The sequence below is a fragment of the Gymnoscopelus braueri genome (assembly GCF_963280865.1).
Source record: "Gymnoscopelus braueri genome assembly, chromosome: 17".
Lineage (NCBI taxonomy): Eukaryota > Metazoa > Chordata > Actinopteri > Myctophiformes > Myctophidae > Gymnoscopelus > Gymnoscopelus braueri.
The window spans coordinates 49,240,172-49,251,889 of record NC_137617.1 but is presented as its reverse complement, the minus strand read 5'-3'; the positions used below and the strand labels follow the sequence as shown (position 1 = coordinate 49,251,889).

The 11,718-nt window shown below is 40.4% G+C and overlaps 1 protein-coding gene across 1 annotated transcript in view; it reads left to right on the top strand.

The window, feature by feature from the left end:
* Positions 1-11,718, top strand: part of LOC308105249 (uncharacterized protein) — a 319,910-nt gene that overhangs the window by 87,790 nt on the left and 220,402 nt on the right. The window lies entirely within an intron of this gene.

Here is an 11,718-nt window from a genome sequence, read left to right as displayed (position 1 = left end):
GTCAGGTATTTCTTCGATCGTGAAAAGCCATAGGCTGACATTATGACACCAGACCAAGAGGAGCTCACTCAGAGAGTGGGCAGGGTCTATGGTCTGGAACCAGGCTATATCAGTGGCTCTGCATACTGTGTTAACCACTTTCAACCTATTATTTTGGGCATGACATTATATTAGACATCTTCTAAAGATTATGGCATTATATTAGACATTTTAAAAACAAATTGTCAGCTTGTAGATCTGCTATTTTATTACATTGTGGGATCTTGTACATTTTTACATTTGTTGTTTTTACATTGAAGGACTGAAAGGGCACATACTGTACAGTACATTTTATTACATTGTGGGATCGGATATATTTGTATATAGAAGGACTGAAAGAGCCAGGGCACATACTGTACAGTATATTTTATTACATTTGAACGTGCATACATGGACCTTTTACAGTAAGAGTGTGACTCTGCATTGAACAAGTGCTTTGTTTATGTTTTATCATGTACCTGTAGGCTACATGTCTGTGTTGATTAAAAATGATGTTATTGTAGGTCTGCTTATGTGTTGTTTATTGTTCATATTACAGTTTACCTTGAATAATGATCAACACAGACATAATGATGTGTTCTTCTGTTGCAGTGAGACAGCAGGCAGACAGACAGGTTGACTGTATCTACTGTAGATGTGAAACAGCAGACAGACAGACAGACATAGGTGGTTACTGTCTGTCTACTGTAGCTGTGAGACAGCATGTAGACAGACAGACAGACAGACAGACAGACAGACAGACAGACAGTACAGAGTGGACAGATGTTGGTAAAGACCATTGGGGTCATTTTTAATGACCATTAGAAGGGATGCTGAACACAGAAAGGGGGGGGGGGGTGATAAGGTCGCTCTGACAATTTCAGCCATGGTTGTACCTGAAGAAATGAATTTGAATCCAAAGGAGGATCCCTTAGTTTTCTGCCAACTTGGTCACCCTCAGTAAAGACTGATTTATGATTCAGTGACAACATAATTATTTCTGTTTCTATTTATCCATTGACACATGTCACATGACACTTTGTCACGGAAGCATAAATCAGGTTTAAGTCACTTTATATACGACGTGTTCTGAGTCACAAATGACTGTGTTTACAGAGCAGTTGATTTCAGATTCTGTTTATTGGCCAGTATGTTCACATGCAAGGAATTTGACATTCTTTAATGTATTCAGTCTGATATAATTACAGATGTTTGTGAATGGATACAAATAGATTTCTTATGTAAATACTAAACCCTTAATGCCAAAGATAGTTATCATTTGTAAACACTATGATTAGTCTTTGTGTGAAATGTGTGGTAGAAAAACATTGTCTTGTTTCTTTTATTGACCATGTCATGTTATAAACAGTAATACATTGAAACACTTAATTCATAATTAATAATTGGCATTATGCTGCTCAAATACAAATAACTGTGGATCTACTGGCAATGTGATGTTTTCTTCTGATGCCATAGATGTCACTTCTCCAGTGACACATTGTAGACTATAAATATAAAGGTCTTATCGACAGTGGATGGTTAAGAGCAGAACATCATTGTCACATATAGAACACACACCATGTGGTTTATACTAACAAAACAGACAACCTTTAGATCCATGATGGATCCTCATCAGGTCAGTTTATTGGCAGATCTCCTCTCTTTGTGGAAACGACATCATGTCAACGTTCCCAGATGGAGCAAACTGGCCTGGTGGTTCCTGTGCACGTCTGCAACCAGCTCAGCCTCACAAAGAGTCTTCAGGACAGCCTTCCTGTCTGGAGCCAGTAATGATGGACATGCTGGGTGTTTGAAGACTTGTTGTAAGTATAATGATGTAGGTTAGTACTGTAGCTATAGGCCATGGAACCAGTAATGATGGACAAGCTGGGTCTTTAAAGGCTTATTGTTACACAATTAATTCATTATTATTTGGCCTCTTTTTTTTCTATGCCCTGATTTGACCTAGTTTATGTTGTTATACAACATACAGTATAAGTGTATACAGGCTATCTGCACATTTCTAAAGTTACAATTTAATGACTTTTAAGACCTTTTTAATACCAACTTGCCCAAATTGTCAAATATTACGTAAGAAAGAGAGCTTTTTACCACATTGAGCTATTGTGGTTGTTGTCTGAAAAAGGTAAAATGGATTCATCACACAAAAGCCAGAGGCTTGTTTCCATAGACATTGGAACATCTAAACAAGCAACAGCACAACAATGACACAGAAACTAAATCATTTTAACTGCATATTCTGATATGTATTTTGTTCGTATCGTCGTTTGTTACTTAACCCATTAAGACCGGGGACGCATCTGTGTGTAATTTTTAGATTTCTTTGGCCATTCAAAAATAGCAGATATACAATGTATGGACAATGTATGGACATGACATACAAGGTCATGGAATAGATAGCACCGAGTGCCGCGCTATAAGCTCGTAGATCTGCTATTTAAAAAAAAAAAAGGTCTTAAAACCCGGTCTTAAAGCTGTGTGGGGCAGGCAGCATGGTAGCTCATTGTGTTAGGACAGTGTCTACATGAGCCAAGGGTCGTGGGTTCTGAAGCATGTTTTGAAGACTAATGTCCAGAAACCACACTTAAAAGCACTGAAGAAACATGTGTTAATGTGTGGAGGTGCCGTAGGGCAGCGGATAATTGGCAGGCACCGAAGCCAATACTCATCGATGTACCTTGGTACAGTGGGGCTGGGGAGCGTTTAGCTCCCTGGTGTTTCCACACAGTAACAACGAGGGGTTATGGCAACACAAATAACACCCGCGTAACCAAGGTAAGAATGTCAACTAGGTGAAGTCACTTCCTGAACTGCGCTCCTCAACCTATCACTGTTTGGTGTTGTGTTGTGTTGTGTTAGTTTTTGTGTCAAACTAAACTTGTTTATTCACACATGTGATGGAATACAGTCAGTCCACTAGATGGCGCTCACGCTGTCTTTTGGGTTCGTGGGTTCAGGGTGTTGTTTATGACGTCACATCCAGGTCAACAGTCAGTGTGTTTGTTTTGCTGCCAGAGAGACAAGTCCTTTAGATATCAGATCTATAAACACACTGAGCGGTGAGTCATAGTTAACCTGCTTTATTGTCACAGCTTTGTTTACGTTGTTTTGGTACAAAATGGTTTAAAATGTATCTTTTTAACCTTTTTAAGAGGAGCTACAACCACACAACATCTCTAAGGTCAAAATATTGTACTGCAAAAGTGTTTAAATTGATTTATTGTTATTTATCCATCCCTAAACTAATGCTAATCTTGTGAATCACAAGGAGAGGATTTAAACAGGACATGCTTGAAGCCAGTGTAGACATGGTTCACATGATGCTCGTCTGTCACAAGCGTCATGGAACCACTTGTTCTTGTTTTGCGAGGTTTGTACATTTACAACTTGTACATCTACATAAACATTCAGATTTCAAATATAAAGTGCTGAACCCACGGCAACGGATGTTACAAGTTAAAGCGCCCTGGTCTAAGTGCCTGTATCTTCCGTATTGTTCAATAAGAAGCCTTTTAATCCGATTGGTGGCCATTTTCTCCGAATTTTCTCTGATACTTTCAACTACGCGACCCTATCAGTTGGAAGATGTATTGCACTCTGATACATTATAAAAAATAAAATAGAAAATGGCCGCCGATCGGATTAAAATGCTTTTTATTGAACAATACGGAAGATACGGGTACTTAGACCGGTGCGCTTTAACTTGTAACATCCGTGCCTTGGGGGTAAGAACTTTATATTTGGAATTTGAACGTTAATGCAGATGTGGCAGTTGTAAATGTAAAACATTCGCAAACCAGGAACAAGTGGTTCCATGACTGTCATGGTATGACTGTCATGTTTCAGGGTCAGGTTTTTTCCCCAGCAGTCAGACAAACAGCTCCCCCTACTGGAGAGGAGCTACAACCACACAACATCTCTAAGGTCTTCCATACATCAAATGGATCAAATTTTACTGCAAAGGTGTTTAAATTGATGTATTGTTATTATAAACCCTAAACTAATGCTAATGCAACATAAATAAAGCCTGACTGTACCACAGGTCCTGGCCACCACCCTGCCCCTAGTGGTGCTGCTCATCGACGGGAACCTGGGCTACTGGCCACAGCATGGAGCCAGTGATACTGGACACCATGACCATGACCAGCAACCTGGGCTGCAGGAGGTTAACCCATTAAGACCGGGAACGCATCTGTATCATTTTAGATTTCAGCTCATAGCACGGCACAGAGTGCTATGAGCGCTATGAGCTTGTAGATCTGCTATTTTTGAAAAATCGTGAAAAATGTGTGCAAATCTTTGAATATTTCTTTGTTTTTAAAGCAAACATTTCTGCTTGTTTTTGGGGGATTCTACAAATGTTCTCTTCAAAAGTATATATACATTCAAAGATTTGCACAAATTGTCACGATTTTTCAATAAAGAAAATAGCGGATCTACAAGCGCGTATGAGATGAGCATGAGCTTGTAGATCTGCTATTTTTGAATAGCCAAATGAATCTAAAAATGACAGAGATGTGTTCCCGGATTGAATAGGTTAATAGACATAGGCATAGACTTGAAGGAGAATCTCATAAAAGTGTCTAACTTGTGAGACAACACATTCCGTTTAAACCAGGTTTACAAACTGTAACCATTGTAAGGTGTAAGTAAGGGAATGTGTTAATATAGCATCACAATCATTTTAACCTTTTTTAACCTTTAACCTTGTGACAATTTGTGCAAACTTTGAATATATATATTTTTAAGCCAACATTTGTAACTCAAATCTTTGCTTCTGGGGGTCCCTGGAACAACAGATTTGTCCACAGCCAAATACATTTCATTTTGGGGGGTCCTTGACATGAAAAGGTTTGAGAACCACTGCTGTATACAGTACTATATACTCCCATTTCTCACAGGCTTTATTTCCTTCCAAATCCTTTTTTTTATTACCTCATAATAAGTAAACATGGGCATTTGTAAGTGCACTAATTCTTTGGACACATTGTGCAGCTTTTCAATCAAGTGGCTAGTGTAAAAATAAATGCAAATATTTGGCGGCCCCCTGACCATGTTTCTGTGGATAACATGTTTTTTGTATTTTTTTATGGGTTTGTTTTGTATCTGTGTGGCACATTTTTGCCAGACCCAAGGGGTCGTCCTACAGGAGGCTTTGTCTGTCGGTCTGTCCCTCTTTTCCTCCCCAGCCATTCAGGAACGCTTCAGATTTCAACCACCAGGGGCAACAGAGCAGGTCTGGACTTGCTACCATTTGAATGGAGACACTTACAAACATTGAATTACCTTTAATTCAACTGGTTTAAACATGTGCCGTGTAACTGTACAGGATCTGTACTTGTTGTAATTGTGGTGCCTAGTTTGGTTCATTAGATCATATTAGCCATTAGATCATATTTATGGAATAGTTAAAAGAAAGACATGTCTAAATGTGGTCATTAACTACAGTACATTAGAGGGCAATAGACTGTCGTGACTGCAACTACTTAGTGGTGTAACATTCACAAACTAAAAAATATGTGATACAGTTTATCCCTTCCCACTATCCTCTCTCTCAATTTTTCTGTAAAATTTCAGCTGCCCGTTTATATTTTTTCTATAACCCCTCCACATTATTGTCTGGAAACCCCGGGGAATAACCCCCCGAGCCCATCCCGCTCACGCATGGATGAGACGAACTTCAGTACCCTGGCTTCAGTGGGACTTGAACCCGCGGCCCTTAGTGCGACGAGCCCTAGCAAGCTCTGCTTGGTGGAACTGCTAGGCCTTGTGCTGTGACTTAGTCCGCCACGCTATTAGTACCGGCTAATCCTGCTGCTGTCTGTGTTGACTAGTGCTTCTGTAGCCCCTAGAGGGCAGTAGAGGGTAAAGAGTGAGTGGAGTTTAGATCAGATCATGAAGGCAGCGTCTTATGCAGTGGTGTAAGTACAATTTTGAGGTATTTGTAATTTATTTGAGTATTTCCAATACAATTATTGGAAAACTTCAGTTACTTTGCAGACAGAAATTGTTATATTATAAAACATAAATTAACCACTTTAGCCCTATTTTATACATAGGCTATTTGAAAATAGCCGATCTACAAGCTCACAGATATACTATTTTCAAATATTTTAGTACATTTGATACCAATACTTTTGAACTTTTACTCAAGTAATTTTTTATTCCAGACATTTACTTGTAACAGAGTACTTCTACATTGCAGTATTGATACTTTTACCAAAGTAAAACATTTGGTTAAAAGAAAGACATGTCTAAATGTGGTCATTAACTACAGTGACGAATATTCAAAAACTAAATTATGTGATACAGTTTATCCCCTTCCTCCACCTCTCTCTAAATGTTTCTGTAAAATGTCAGCTGCCCGTTTATGTTTTTTTTCTATAACACCTCCGCTTTATTGTCTAGAAACCCCGGGGAATAACCCCCCGAGCCCATCCCGCTCACGCATGGATGAGAGATCTTCAGTACTATGCTTCAGCTGGGATTTGAACCCGCGGCCCTTAGTACGGCAAGCGGTAGCAATCTCGGGTGTGCCAGGCTTGGTGACTCAGACTTAGTCCGCCTCGCTATAGTACCGGCTGGTTGTCACTGTTTTCTGTGTTGCTTTTGACTAACTAGTGCTTCTGTAGCGAGTGAGTGGAGTTTAGATCATGAAGGCAGCGTCTCTACACTTTGCAGCACAAGAATATCAACGTGATCCAATTGCATTCTCTGTTCCCAGGGTGAATAGTTTATATCAGACGCCAATTAATTTTATTTATTACCGTCTCTCTAGGTATATATAATAATGTTCTAGGTATATATAATGTGACAAACTCCTGTAATAGCCTATATTTTCAGTCATTGTTATCCAAGTACCAAAAGTACTCATTATGCAGAATGTCCCACTTCAAGTTTTCAGATTGTAGTGGGTTGAGCTTTTGCTGGTTGCCCCTATCAACGCAACGCCACGCCCCCCCCCCGCCTGGTCGTGGGAGCGTTCCGTTTCAGCGTATTTCTTAAGGTACCATAACTATGTATTGATGTGTGAGCTTAAAAAAAACCTAATGTTGTCCTAACTCTCCCCGACCTCCTTGTAAACGGAGGTGCTCCCGGTGTGCGTCCAGTCTGTGCCACTTTATGGAGGTCACTGCGCACATTGTAGTTTTAAGTCATTGATCAGGTTATTATGTCCTTTTGTTTTGTTAGAAGCTCTGTTTGCCTCTGCCCTTATTATTCTTGGTCATTATTTGATTTGGTTATATTTTTGATTTATTGTTTGTGCAAACCAGCTGTTCTCACTGATAATAAGAAGGGTATATTGGCTCCGTCCCGATAGGTGGGTGGTCACGGGTGTAGTATTGTGGTTTTGTCATGCTTGTTAATATATTTCTCTTGTGTCTTACAGTGAGTGAAGTGCTTGTGTGCGCGGTGAAACCCCTCTCTCCCACCTATACCCCCCGGATACTGGTATCTTAGGCTATTGCCCCTTTTTGATAGATATTGTACTATGTTTTAATTAGTTGTGAAATTGCTGCTAAATAAATAAATAAATATATTTCCTAAACTTCATGAACTTGACCTTTCCATTTTTAGATGCTTATTCTGCCTTGAATTATAAATAAAAACAAACATCATTTTAAACTGGAAACCCACGTCTCTGCCTCTTATTAATAACCTGTGGTCGGTATTCAATGTGTATTGTGCATCATATGGTATTCTCTGGGTGGAGTAAGTGTCCACAAATAATGCCAGTCCATCAACATCATTAAAGGTATTGGCTGTAACGTTATGATCAGATCAGTCAAATTGGATATTAAAGAAAGGAGGCCCACAGTCCATGTATTTTGGCAGATCCAGTACAGGAGCTGGACAATGAAAACAAAAAAGGCAGTAAAGATTGTCTCTTGCCATTTGACAGCCAATTCCTGTAAAAAAAAAAAAAAAAAAACTTTACTAGATCATGACATAGAATGACAAAAGAACAAGTTGACAAAGTGTAAAAATCAAACTTTATTTTTATTTAATCCTTGCTGTTACCTGCTTATCCTTGGTCTGGGGGAAGTATTTAACTGGTCAGTGAAACAGTAAATCCAGGACCAGTCGCCCAAGCAGAGAATGCAGGACCGGCCCAACCTCCACAAAGAAGTTACTGCAGAGCAGGAGCTCGGCGGCCTTGCTGTGACATCGTCTTCATTCCTCTTTGACGAACAACACAAACAAACTGACAATCTATTAACATGATACTTACTGACTATGATTCTCCTAAACTATGCAGGTAAATACTGTCCCTAAACATAGTTTAGTCAGTACCATAATATTAATGTTTCGTCAGTACCAGAGTATTAGTGTTTTGTCAGTTCCAAGTCGTAGTCAGCACCAGAGTATTAATGTTTTGTCAAGTCGTAGTCAGCACCAGAGTATTAATGTTTTGTCAGTTCCATGTCGTAGTCAGCACCAGAGTATTAATGTTTTGTCAAGTCGTAGTCAGCACCAGAGTATTAATGTTTTGTCAAGTCGTAGTCAGCACCAGAGTATTAATGTTTTGTCAAGTCGTAGTCAGCACCAGAGTATTAATGTTTTGTCAGTTCCATGTCGTAGTCAGTACCAGAGTATTAATGTTTCGTCAGTTCCAAGTCGTAGTCAGTACCAGAGTATTAGTGTTGTCAGTTCCATGTCGTACCAAAACTATGATTCTCCTATGTGACATTCAATAATAGAAAGTACATTCCGGTTAGGTATAAGCTCACAGACGTCATTGCACATGCTTAATGTTCTCACAGACGTCATTGCACATGCTTAATGTTGTGTGGGGAAGATGGAAATAAACTAAGTCTATGTCTTGATATGAGAGGATACAAATAACACAACGGCTTAAAAAAATGTGTGATATGCCAAAAAAGCTTGTTTTATCCAAGACATGACTCAATAATTTCAAGATTTTATCACTCACCAAGACATTCAAGTTACGCTGTATGAAAACAAGTCCCTATATCTCACAGAAATAAGACTGGTTAGATGATTGTACCTTATATTAAGTGTGATGAGGTATTTTTAATAGAAATAAGCCAGATGTACTTCATAAGATTTTGATTTTTTTGCAGTGTAAACTATGACACTGACTATGATTCTCCTGAACTATGATTCCTGAACTATGATTCTCCTAAACACTATGATACTGACTATGATTCTCCTAAACTATGCCACTGACTACGATTCTCCTAAACACTATGACGATGATTCTCCTAAACTATGATACTGACTATATTCTGCTAAACTACAATACTCTGGTACTGACACAATGATACTGACTACTAAACTATGATACTGACTAAACTTTATTCTATGATACTGATTGTGATGTCAACCACATTAATAACAATGAATGTGGATGAAGCTCACAACGCAAGTTGTGAGGTTGTAGTCCGGCTATTTTCACAATTTGAGTATATATAGTTTGGTTTTTAAAAGGTCTTAAACTTTCACTTTACTGTCATTTGGGCTATAGCCTGTCCGAAATGGGCTTACTCAAGTAAAAGTATGAGAAGCAGTGTAAGGATGTTATGGTTTCTGTGGAGCTCCATGTGTTTGGACCTGACCCCATGTCTTTGGGCCTCCTCTACTGTCCTGTGGCGACTGGAGCAGCTTGTTCTGGAGGCCAGTCTGGAATCCTCAAGTAACCTCATAATTACCTGGAGAGAGTAATGGAGTTTCAGGTCACCATCAACTGCTGAAGTTGCACACACACACACACACACACACACACACACACAGAGAGGGTTCTACCCAACATTTCAGGTAAACATACAACAGGACAAAGGTGAAAAATGTCAGCAGGGCACCGCAGGGAGTTGAACCCCGTCCCGTCCCGGTAGAGCAGGAGTACCATACTACCAGCGCCTTTTGCTTTTTGACACCATGTCCTTACCTGCATGCGACTCAGTGTTGATCTCGTCAACAAATAAAACTAGACTCAAATGTAAGGGTGGAGAAGAGATCCAGTAAAAGACAAGTCATTTTATGTTTAGTTGCGCTCGGGTGTTGCCTCTGAAAATAGCCTATCTACAAGCTTGTAGATCAGCTATTTTTGGCTATTTTCAGCATGCAACCGGGTGTAAAATCAGCCATTACGACACCATCAAGATACATTTTAGTCGACAAAAACTCAAATATGAAATTTTATTCATTTGCACAAATTTTTCACGCTTTTTCAAAAATAGCAGATCTACAAGCTCAGCGTGGTATTTGGTGCTGTGCACTTTTTTAAAAAAGCTATTCAGCTATGAGCTAGCATGGTGTCCAGTATCACTGGCATCATGCTGTGATCATGAGCACGGCCCCAAACACGCCCACGTTGTGCCCCATCAGCTTCATCTGGTTCCAGAACTCCACCCACCGGGTACCGTGCCAGTAGCCCAGGTTCCCGTCGATGAGCAGCACCACTAGAGGCAGGGTGGTGGCCAGGACCTGTGTTTGGGGGGGGGACAGAAAGTGCGTATGAGCTTGTAATTTTTTTTTAAACGTGCAAAATGTGTGCAAATATGTATGTTTTAAAGCGAAAATTTTTAACTCCGATCTGTGCTTCTGGGGGTCCCTGGAACAACATATTTTGAGATGGGGGTCCGTGGCCAAATGCTACTTACTCTAGAGAGAGTTATAGAGAGAGTTATATAAAGAGTTGCATCACGCTTCTGATCTCTCGATTTATTTGAAAAGGAAGAGACGCCGACATCATTTTCTCTATCCTGAGACCTTTAAAATACTCTGCTCAGGAAAATATAGGGCTGAAGTGGTTAATGTGGTTTTGTAATAATAATCAAAATCTACAAAGTAACTAAAGTAAAACATTTGTCTCTGAGATGTAGTGTAGTAGAAGTAAAAGTATCGACAATTCAAAACACTTCAGTAAAGTAAATAATCCTCAAAAGCATACTTAAGTACAGTATGTACAGTACACCACTGACCTGTGCAGCCAGGCGGATGTAGCATCCAGACAGGAAGGCCAGAGCCAGCACACCAAACACAACCACCAGCAGCGTGAGGCTCAGCTCCCCTCCAGAGCCAGCACACCAAACACAACCACCAGCAGCATGAGGCTCAGCTCCCCTCCAGAGCCAGCACACCAAACACAACCACCAGCAGCATGAGGCTCAGCTCCCCTCCAGAGCCAGCACACCAAACAGAACCACCAGCAGCATGAGGCTCAGCTCCCCTCCAGAGCCAACACAACCACCAGCAGCATGAGGCTCAGCTCCCCTCCAGAGCCAACACAACCACCAGCAGCATGAGGCTCAGCTCCCCTCCAGAGCCAGCACACCAAACACAACCACCAGCAGCATGAGGCTCAGCTCCCCTCCAGGGATGTGGTTCAGGTAGGCCAGCCGGTCCTCCTTACTGAGCTGCAACCAGTACACCTGGTGGAGAGAACAGGTACTACGCTTTAGATGAGCGGTTATAAAACTTTTCTTTTTCATTTCAATTTGGTTCCATTTGTACACTCTCAGAGTTACAGACCCATAAGGGTCCATTTGGTTCCATTGTGTACACTCTCAGAGTTACAGACCAGTAAGGGTCCATTTGGTTCCATTTGTACACTCTCGGAGTTACAGACCCGTAAGGGTCCATTTGGTTCCATTTGTACACTCTCAGAGTTACAGACCTGTAAGGGTCCATTTGGTTCCATTTGTACATTCTCGG